The sequence below is a fragment of the Parasteatoda tepidariorum genome, chromosome 11 (genome assembly GCF_982258835.1).
Source record: "Parasteatoda tepidariorum strain Cologne lab strain chromosome 11, Ptep-v5.0, whole genome shotgun sequence".
NCBI classification, from domain to species: domain Eukaryota; kingdom Metazoa; phylum Arthropoda; class Arachnida; order Araneae; family Theridiidae; genus Parasteatoda; species Parasteatoda tepidariorum.
In genome coordinates, this window is record NC_141765.1 from 42,551,566 (window position 1) to 42,563,754 (window position 12,189).

A 12,189-nucleotide genomic window follows, 5' to 3' on the forward strand; every position below is an offset into this window, starting at 1 on the left:
ACAAAAAATTTAAAAAAAAAGTTGAACTAAATAAATATAACTGGAAAAAAAGCCTTCCCTAATAAAATCAAATAATTGATATTAGTTTTTCTGACATTTCTCAAAGAAAAAACTTTTAAAATAAATATTTTCTGATGAGAGTTCAGCAGCTCATCCTTTGCTTCTTTGCGGAATGGAAGAGTTTATTACTGTCAAGGGGGTGATCGTATTATCAGCTGCTGCAACCGTATGAATATGGTTGCTGTAGTTATTTTGTCGCATAAACAGTTCATGTAGGAATGGACAGTAGCGATCGGTGAATCTTCTGTTTGTTTTACAGATTTTTTCTTGCCGATTTTACAGTTAGCTTACGATTAAAATTAATTTTTGCAAGTAAAGTAAGTACTTTGATTTTTTAGTTCTTTCGAATATCGGTTTTTCTTGGACGACACATGCTAGTCGATAGAAATTTATTTCGATACTATTATTGTTCTTTTATTATTCTTTTTACTTTCTGTATATTAGCTATCAATGTCATTAAATGTATCGTTTAATGTCAGTTTATTTATAATGCTGTCTACCATGCTTTTTGCCGGTTTGTTTTGTCTTTTTTTGTTTGCTTTGCTTATTGAAATTCTTAATATAAACAATGTTAATTATGGAGAAATAAAATTAAAAATTCAATACCGAATAAATCTATCTATAAAAGCTTTCTTTAGTACCAAAACCATTAAAATTAATTATAGTCTTTAAACTGCTCAACTCGTTTTCAAAATTAAGAATTTTTGCAATTTATGGAAAGTTTTTGGATTATTAAAGATCTATACTTGTTTTTTAATGAAATCTTTTAAGATGTTAGAATAGTTTCGAATTTAAGTATTGCTTATAATACTTTGCTTCTTTTGCAAAAACTATTTACAAATGTCAAATTGTAAAAAGTTTATTTGAAAACACTAAAAACGAAAGATATTTAATAACTGTCACCATACCAATTTTTGGTTAATTAATTTGTACATTTGTAATTGTGCATGCTAAGGATTTCTTCATTTTTTTTTCCTTTTAGAAAAAGTTACTGGTGCTGTAAAACTTGCTGTTGCAATTCAAAGTCCATTTCATATAAATTATATGCATGTAAAACTTTTTAAATGCAAATAAAATCAATTTTATGCAAGGAGAACAGGGCACCAGGCAAATATGTAATATATATTTATGGAGAGTTTTGAATATTGCTATAAATTTTCTCTATTCATGCAAGATTTATGATTATATAATTATGTACATTAGAAAAACAAAGTTACGAACTCCCAAACTATTTATTAGTTTGTATACAAAACTATCAACAAATCGAGTAAATTTTTTCTATGTATGGGCATGCCTTTTTTTTTTTTTGTTTTGTTGTCATTGTCACATTAGTAAACACATTTACTAATTTTACTTTTATATAGCTGATAGGGTCATGAATAAAAAGGTATCTAGGTGGTAGCAACATTTAGGTTTTGGCATATAAATCTTGGTTTTTAAATTTTCGAAATAATTTTGTTGATACACCATGAAAAATCAATGTTTCAAACAAATTATAAGATAGATTAGTTCTTATAATTTGTATGTATGGGCATGCCTTTTTTTTTTTTTGTTTTGTTGTCATTGTCACATTAGTAAACACATTTACTAATTTTACTTTTATATAGCTGATAGGGTCATGAATAAAAAGGTATCTAGGTGGTAGCAACATTTAGGTTTTGGCATATAAATCTTGGTTTTTAAATTTTCGAAATAATTTTGTTGATACACCATGAAAAATCAATGTTTCAAACAAATTATAAGATAGATTAGTTCTTATAATTTGTATGTATGGGCATGCCTTTTTTTTTTTTTGTTTTGTTGTCATTGTCACATTAGTAAACACATTTACTAATTTTACTTTTATATAGCTGATAGGGTCATGAATAAAAAGGTATCTAGGTGGTAGCAACATTTAGGTTTTGGCATATAAATCTTGGTTTTTAAATTTTCGAAATAATTTTGTTGATACACCATGAAAAATCAATGTTTCAAACAAATTATAAGATAGATTAGTTCGACAGCTATGCTTTTAAATGTTGAAAAAATAGCGTTATGTTTACAAAACTTTTTTTATTTTGAATACTATGTTGCTAATAGTCAAAAAAAATTTTGACTATTAGCAACATAGCCTGGTTGGTAGGGCACTGAGTCCATGTTCAAGAGGTCGTGGGTTCGATCTCCGCTTGCCCAAGACTCCCCGCGTAGTAAATGGTGATTGATGCTCGTTAAATCTGTCAAGTCACAAAGTCCTCCATGTTCCCATAACAAATCATACCTCTGAGGGTACTGATCAGGAAGTTCTCTTGTCTTCTGGATTATTTCAAAATTACAAGACTACGGAGTTGAACATTAGTAGTCGTAAGCCCAAAATTGGGTCGGCTGTTTAATGACGGTTATAAAATTAAAATAAAATTACCATATATGAGGAATTAGGATTAGTTGGTCCACTTTTCAGTTTTCATTTTTTATCTCTTTCAAAAATTGCTTGTACAATTTGATTTTTTTCTTCTGCAAGACAGATCGCTTACTTCTCTCCATTCGTGATTTTTTTAAAAATGTTTTGTTGCAGATTTCTTTTGTATTAACTTTTTAATAACTGTAAACAATAAACCAATATGGCCGAGGTATCTTAGTCTACATCATTGGGCACATTGGACCGCTTATTAAAAATAAATTAATTTATTGCAAATTAAAGTAATCAAAGGCACATCAAAATCAAATAAAAGCATGGTATTTCCTGAATGATTTTCAGGAAAAATTAGAATTTTCAAACTTTATTTATCCAAGTTTGTTGGATATACAATTTTTATATTCATTGGTATTGCATCACACAAATTTAATTCCTTAAAGAACATTACAAGTTTAAAAAGGTAGACACATGTACAAAATCTTTAGTATGCAAAAATTTTGTACTTCCTTAATCCTTTTAGGGATGGTGGGATAAAAAAACTTTTACTTATTTTTGACAATAATTTAAACCATTAAATTTTAATAGTTTTTATCACCTAAACGGCTCGGTTTTTAATCAACCACTTTTTATTCTGAAAAATGTTAAGATAAATAAAATTACTTCATTATGGATATGCATACCTCAGTTTTCTCTTATTTAAATATTTTGATTATATTTTCTGTCCCGAAAAGGGTTTAAAAGAATAATGTTTAATAAAATTTAAGATTTTTTTAATTCCCCTTCCAATGAGGTGAGGCGGGTTCGAATTCCAGCAATGGCTGGTTGATATAAAATCCGTATCTGGCTTGCATCGACCACAGCGCTTCTAACATGAAATATCCTCAGTGATTAGATCATGGATTAGAGTCCTCTAGCCATCAGACTAACCATGGGAGGCTCTCGTGGTTTGTTTCTCCATGAAACGTAAAAGCATAGTTAGTTCCATCAAAAAGTCCTCCATGGAGGCAAATTTCTCCCAATACTTAATCCAAGAGTTCCCTTGTCTTTTGGATTTGGTTCAAAATTACAAGGCTACAGAGTTGAACACTGGTAGGTGTAAGCCCAAAGATTTGGTCGGCTGTTTAGCAACGATTATAAAATAAAATAAAATACACTGCAAAATTTTTTTGTAATTTTTAAGAATGTCGGTACAAGGTATTTTGCTTAAGCATGTCTTTTTTCCCTGTAATCTTAAGAATTCTAAGTTTTGTTCCAGTTTAACAAAAGGTAAAAAGCTAAATTTCTGACAAATTTTATTATTTATGGTAAATAAAACTAGTTAAGTCTAATTTTTTAAAAATAAAATTAATGATAAAACACTTTTTATTGTACTCGTAGAGCCCATTGGCATTGAACTTAATGAGAATTTAGAGTGCATTTTGATTTGAGTGAAAATTAATATATAGATTAATTTTTTTAGGTACTTTTTTATAAAATATTTGTTAGCTTGTATTTCTTAAAAATTTTTTGTTCTTCATTTAAAAGTTGTGTAAGTTAAATTTCTAAGAATATTGTCATGACTTTTCTACTTATAAAAAATAAGTTTCATTATTAAGAGTATATTATTGTTTAACTCTATAAAATAACTAGAATAATGCTTATAATAAAACTCTCTGAATTATTTTGATGGTTTGGTCCAAACTGCCCCGGTTTTTAGTGAACCAACCTACCCCATGTTCTGGATTTTACAAAAGATCACAATAATTACTTCCTTTTTTATATAAATTTATATAGCTGCAAGTAATTATAAAATTAAAAATCTAACTTCATAAAAAAATTGCAATTTATTGCTAGATTCGTATGGAAGCAAATTTTTGATGGTAAAGTAGTAAAGCTCAAAAAATTGCTTAGCAGGGCTAAAATATAATTTGTTGAAATAAAAATTACATGCTTTAACTTAACCATGTGGATTAATGTGTAACTAAGGATTTGTTTAAAATATGTGATTCTGGTCCAATATGCACTTAGGTTCTCCTTGTCCTGTCTCTCTCTATATATGTATACACACACACCACAGAGAGAAAATAAAGTTTTTGCAGATTGTCAACTTTAAGTTCTATTTGTGTAGTTAGCAATTTTGCTGCTAGATGTAGTAGCTTCTATTTGTCTTATGTTTTTCCTATTTTAATTTTCTCTTTTTAAACCTGTAAAGTTTGTAATAAGTTACCTGTTAAGTTTGTAATAAGTAATATGTTACCTGTAAAGTTTGAAATCCAGCATTCTATAGAATGCTTAGGAATTGTATATATAATGCCTAAAAATAACTAGCATTCTATGAAATGATTATCTTTCACACATTTCCTAGGCATTCTATAGAATGCCAAAGCAGAAATCTGCAAAACATGAAATACATCTCCAATTCATTTAGAGTATTATGAAATGTAGTTCAAACTGTCATTCGAGTCTACCATGTTGCAACAAGTAGGTTAATTTTATTTTCTTATTTTTTCGTAGGAAAATATTGTTTCCCTTAATCAGAAAGGCATAAATTTCGTTTTATACAACTTTCATTTTTCTTTAGGTATTTTGAACCAATTTTTTTAATGGCACTCTCATTATTTTTTCTGGATAACATTTTTATTTTTGAGGATAGCACATCATTTATATAATATCCTTATGAGGGGCTTTTTTCATACCTTTTCCAAATAGCAGTTGTATTCTTTAGTTCTTTAGAATGCCTAGATAATTCTCATATTTCATACTTTGCTTTTAAAGTTCTAGCATTATACAATGCCTAGGCATTCTATAGAATGCTGCTTTTCATACTTTGCCGGTAAGGTTATACAATGAATTCTTAGTAACATCAATTCAAAAGTTAAGGAAAAAAAAATCAATTTATCTCACAGTTTGAGTTTTAAAAAAATATACATTGATTAAAATATAATTCAATAAATACTTTAGTACTGACTTGTATTCAGGTAAAATAGAATGAGAAAAAAACTTATCTTAAAATTACTTAATTGTATTGATAATAATAAATTAAAATTGTACAATAATAAATTAGACATTCATAAACATTATACTGTGTATGTGTGAAGAGCTTTGGGCAATAAATTAGTCAGATTTCTCAAATTTTTCAGGAGAGTGATTTTGAAATTGTTTTCGGTGACAAGTATATAATTTTTATGAAGATAATGAGATGTTTCTATTGTGAAGAATTTTATCTGTACTCTTTACTTGCACACTCATTATTTAGAATCACTTAAAAAATGTGATGTTTTTTAAATTGACTTTTGTTATTTATAAAGTTTTCGATTTTAAAATTTATAATTTGGCAAGAAAATAAAATATTTTGATTCTCTAGATTCATCTTCATATTGACGAAAATTATCAGGAAAGTTTTGAATTAAAAGACACATTTTAATATTTGTATGAATAAAAAATTCTAGGAAAATTGATGTTGATTTGAAAAATGCAAATATATTTTATTTTCTACGTTGGGATTATAGTGTCTTACTGTCTATGCATTCCTGTGTGATTTTTCACATGCATACAGTTAGTCCTGAAAATTTACAGACTTATTTTCACTCCTTAGAAGCACATAATTTTTTCTATAGAGGGCCACAAAAATTAGAAAATAACACGTTGGGTACCTACATTGGTAACGTTAAATAGAAATTTTGAAAATGGAGGGACAAATGAGTAGATAATAAAAATAAGAAACAAATATATATAATAATGTAAATATAATCTGACTAATAGGGGCAGTTGGGGTAATTTGGACCACTTTTGACTTTTTATTTTATTTCGAACTTTATTAATTTAATTTAATAAAAATAGTCAATGTTTTAATGGTTTATAGTAATTTCTTGACTCTATAAGAATGTTGAGAAAAATAATTAACCTTCTAAGTAGCTTATTAAGGTTCTTTAAGGGGTGGTCATAACTACCCCTCTAAGTTATTTATTTTTGAATGTAAGTTATTTATTATTATTTAAGTTTGTTGTATACAAAAATAAACAAGGAAAAATTGGGAATTGTTTAAAAAATTGTGGTTTAAGAAGCTGGATTTTTTGGTTTCCCCGAGATCGGCATCTGAAGTTAGTTCTCACTTTGAATTTATTGAGCGGGTCAAATCATAGCCACCGAGTCGGCTATGATTTTCTAGAAAAACCCGGGTTTTTTGCAACCCTGACTAGACAAGTAAATTTTAGGACTAATTTCATAACTTAAAATATCATTTGCATCAATTAATTAGTATATTTAATGTGAACATCTCGAATCATTGAAATTGAATTTTAGTTATTGAAAATTCGATCATTGTTTTAAAAGTTGTTCAGATTGCTAATTTTTTTTTGCACTAAAACTTCAATTATTGTTTCTATGTATATGAACTATAATACACTTTTTATTTTTTCATCATGCATATTCTTTTCAGTTTGATATGAGATAACGTGAATTGTTTTAATTTATTTTCATTATGTTTTGGTTAGCTGTTTTACGGTGTGAGGAATGAATTTTTTAAAAATAAATTCATGATGGAACGGTTTCTTTTGTTTAAGCTGAAACTTAAGCCAATCGTTTTAACGTTTGACTAACTTAATTTACTGCAATGTAAGACGCAATCTGTTTCCCCCTTTATAAACAAGTATGAATTGACTAATAATATCTTTAGGGAAAGACTTATATGTAACCCCCTGAATACCACATAATTTTTTTTTCTGCATCTATATTGATTTTTGTTTTAAAAACTAATAAAGGAGTTTATACAACTAAAGAAAAAAAATTTGTCCGAAGCCTCACGTGTGCGTGAATTTGGATTTCGTGTTGCTTCCTAATCCTAGTTGTAATAATAATTTTTTTCGAGGTTTCTTCTCGATTCTTATGTTTATTTATCCTGAATAATTGATCTAAATTTAATGTGTTTTTATTATTATTTATGTAAAAGAATAATGAAAAAAACTTGAAATCTGTTTTTTAAAATTTGCCCATCCGATAAGCTTTTGAAGTTGATTTTCTGCTTAAAATGAGAAGAAAGTTTTTTGAAGTTCATTAAAAAAATTCAAGGCAGAGATATCAAACTCTTACTCTACATTCTCTGCAATTCAATCGTCTATAACTGCGCAAAGAATTTCAAAAAATATTAGTCTTATCTCCTCCAGTTCCTTAATACTTTTTTTTCGAAAAAAAAGAAGAAGAAAAAAGCAAAATTTCTCCGTTTTGTGCACTATTATTTTTAAAAACTTTTATGATTTAATTTGTATGTTTATTTTTCGTTTGTTTATAATTTGTAATTTCGTAATAGAAATATCTAAAAAATTCTATGCTACATTATAGGATATTCGATGGCTTATAATCTTATCAAAACAAAATAGAAATCGAATAAATAGTTTCTGAGTTTTCGGTAGACAAATATGGACAATAATTTTAATAACACACACATTCCTAAAACCGTTCAAAAATTCCAATTTTTTAATGGTTAAGAATAATGTTACTGACAGAAAAAATATTACATTTATTCATTGAGTTAACCTTAATTATTCTATCAATATCCTTGGTAGTTTTGTATGTGTATTTGGGGAACTTGGCACTAGATTTTAAGAAGTGTGTTCGAAATTCACTAACTTTGGCCTACTTCCAGCCAGATCCTTTACGATGGATGAGCTTTCTGCGAAAAAATTTTTTGCGTATTGGAGTCCAAATGCATAATTGAATTAAAGTAATAGACTGTATATTCCAAGCTTAATTTTGGGTTTCAAATCTATAAATATTTAATTAATAACTATTATTGACACAGCTTACAATAATTTTTTTTTCCCCAATGGCAGGCACTGAATTTTAATCTTTGCCTATACTATGCCAGAATTGTTGCTCATTTCGCGTTACCCAGTGGGCACCTGTGAACCAAAGTCACGGAGGCGAGCAACATTGCCCACGCCACACTGCCACAAACCCGTTTATAGGGTGGGCCACATTCACACATCATACACACACACAACAGAGGACAGCACAAGCAGAGAGAGAAACATCCATGCCCAGAGCGGGATTCGAACCCGCAGCCTATGGCTTCGCAGTCAAGCACGCTAACCGCTCGGCCATCTGGCCGGCCTTACAATAATTTATTTTTTCATTATATGCAACCAAACTATAACGTGCATCGAAAATAAAACTTCTCTATAATATGTTGATGATAATTGATAATATTTATTTTCCGTTTTTATGAGTGTGCACTGTTAGTTAAGCGCCTTATACAGATGCTTCTAATATATGACATCACAGTAGACACTATAACTTAAGTAAAAAAAACAGCGTAGTAGAAAAAAAACTTATTAACATTCTTATTGGCTTTATCTAGTGAATTAAAGGGGCTTAAAAAATGGTGCCTGTAAAACTTTTGCTATAAAATATAGTTAAAGTTGCAATAAAGCATATATTTTCAATCATTAAGGAAGGCGACACTTGGCGACAAAAGGCTGATTAATAAGCTGCCTTGTTAAGAAGGAAAAAGAATTGTTAAGAAAAGTGTTTAAGTATTAAGAGAAAAATTGGAGAAAAAAAAATTAATCTACGAATTAAGCTTCTGATTACTTCAAAAATAAAATACGTAAAATTATGATACACGCTTCTTAAGGATACTTTTATAGACGTATCTGTTTGAAGCATTTTTTTTTTTTCCTTTTAAATTTTTATCGCTGAATCGATTCACTTCTTTCTCACGAAACTTAAATTTTCAAAGAAAAAAAATTCGTATTGGCTAAATTAGTTCCTATCTTTGTTTTGTTGATTTATTTTACGTTTATATTGCTTAAATTTTTATGAGGGGGATGGAAATAAAGGACAAAAGAAGTTAGAGATTTTATTTATTTTTTACTTCTTCTGAAACAGTGTCTTATTTAACTTTCCTTTATCTATTTTAAACTTTTTTTTTAGTCATAAATTCAACGATGCGACAGATAATGAATGGAACTGTTTCCATTATATTCATTCGTCTTAAAAAATACTTGAATTTATCATATTTATCAATAAAAACTGGTTTCTTTAGAATTAATTTTCAAGCTAATTGTGTGCCTTCCAAATAAATATTTAGCATATATACTTAAAAATAATTGTACTCGTATCGGAAATATTTGATATTTGCGTACCAATAAATTAATGAGGAATTGTAATATTTATTTTAACCCTAAGATGTTCTATAACCAGGATTATTTTTTTTGTAACATTTTTACCAAATTTACATTTTTAAATTTTTTTATCAGGTACATAAATTTGCTGTAACAGTTAAATTTTTAATCTTGACTGTTATATATATATATATATATATATATATATATATATATATATATATATATATATATATATATATATATATATATATATATATATATATATATATATATATATATATATATATATATATATATATATATATATATATATATATATATATATATATATATATATATATATATATATATATATATATATATATATATATATATATAATATATATATATATATATATAATATATATATATATATATATATATATATATATATATATATATATATATATATATATATATATATATATATATAATATATATATATATATATATATAATATATATATATATATATATATATATATATAATATATATATATATATATATATATATATAATATATATATATATATATATATATATATATATATATATATATATATATATATATATATATATATATAATATATATATATATATATATATATATATATATATATATATATATATATATATATATATATATATATATATATATATATATATATATATATATATATATATATATATATAACGTCGTTGCCGAGTGGAAGGATTAAAACAGGTCTTAAGTCGGGAAGGAGGGTACAAAATTTATTTATCAATTATTAGACAAGAGCAGTCATGAGAGTGAGTGAAAGTGCACATGAAAAGTTGCGCTCCTTGGTTATATGTTAGGGAAAATCTTGCAAAGTAAAATCCGTAAAATGTCTTAATTTAGGGAAAGAGGGAAATCTTAGTAGTTGCTATTGGTTTATAAAATAGATCGAGCGTTTCCCACACAGAGCAAAGGGAAATATGTCCTGCTTTTAATTAAATGCATACTTGAGCCAAAAATAGATTTAAGAACAGGATGTAGCTTTTAAAAGTGTGAGGAAGTATTTCGATTAGAATAATTAATTAGGATAACATAAAAAGATTAATTGAAGCTTTTTATGTTACATATATATATATATATATATATATATATATATATATATATATATATATATATATATAAAATGTACATCATTTGGAGTTGCAAATTAATATTTAAGGAAGGAAAAACTTAACTTCATGGTTTTGTCAATTACTTTATATTTAACATTGCCAAAATAATAATTTTATTTACCATATTTTTTATTTCATTTTTGTTTCGAATTCTCGAATTATGTATTAAGAAATGTGATTATGGAGCACTCTGTGCAATCTGTGTTTTTTATTATTCTGCATTGTTGTAGTTGAAAGACAAATGCATAGACATGTAATAACACTATTTAATAATGAAAGGGGGCAAAACCTTTTTGAGTGAAGTGGTATTTGTACAGTAGTCTGACCAATGAAAGGCAGCAGGTCCAAGTATTTAGCATTGTTAATTGAATTATGTTAATTTTTATATAAGCATTTCATTTGTGTTTTAGACTCTAAATACTTTTTGTCAATTAACTTAGTAATTTGCAAAAGATTAAATGCTTTCAATTATCAAAGTCCATTATAATCTTAAGAATACCAAATTGATACTTTTCAAAAAAAGAAAAATATATTTGTTTCGAATTAAACAGTAGATTTATCGGCAAAATATAAATTAAGGGAATAAGTAATGTTTTTTTTTTAATCACGTCACATTGTACAAAAGTTTATTTATAAGTAAATTAACTGCTATGTTCATAGAATAAAGGTAAAATAAATAACTATTTTATTATAAGTGCAAATTAAATATTTTAATTAAATTTTATGGTCACCTGAAGTGATTAAAAATAAAACAAGCACATTATAGCTCAAAATAATAATCGAAATTTAGTTGGGAACATACATAACTTAGGCGATTTCTCTTATTTAGTGAGTTATCAGTAAATTTATGAATATTAAATCTTAAACGGCGTTTTAAGCTACAAAAAATTAGGAATAAAGTTTTAAAAAAAAGTTTACATTTTTCAATCAATGCTCAAATTTCGCGTGCTGTTATAATATTGTTTAAAAAAAATATCGAGATTTTCAAAAAACCATGTGAAAGTAGCGATGCTCCCCCCCTCCCCCAAAAACCCATCGTACAATAGATTGATGATGAAATCGGCTCAAATAAAGCAGGTGTCAACAATTATTATTAAAACGTTCAAGTCGTATTAATATCACATCGTATTTAAAATATCGGAATTTTCTATACCGTGGATAAGCGTAATAATAACAGTCAAAAATACATTCGTAAAATAGCTTGGATTTACGATGAAATCGGCACAAATAAAGCACATCAAAAGTAATGATTATTATTAAATTACGTGATTTGAAACTCGCGAGTCGTAGTAATATGCTATTAAAAATATCGAGATTTTAAAAACTACCTTTGATATCTGACAGTAACTGCCGAAAATACAATCGAAAAGTCACTTGGATTAACGATGAATTGGACACAAAAAAGAGCATCAAAAAATAATAACTCGATTTCGAAATTTGCGCATCA

General features: G+C 26.7%; 1 protein-coding gene across 3 annotated transcripts in view; it reads left to right on the forward strand.

The window, feature by feature from the left end:
- The first annotated feature begins 205 nt into the window (after positions 1-205).
- The window catches only part of LOC107448565 (oxysterol-binding protein-related protein 3), a 92,088-nt gene continuing 80,104 nt past the window's right edge, over positions 206-12,189 (forward strand). For 2 of the 3 annotated variants that reach the window (XM_016063815.4, XM_016063818.4), the window contains exon 1: positions 206-377. The gene's annotated coding sequence lies outside the window, so the exon portion shown is untranslated. The remainder of the gene's footprint in view (positions 378-12,189) is intronic. The other variant, XM_016063819.4, reaches the window with a different exon arrangement.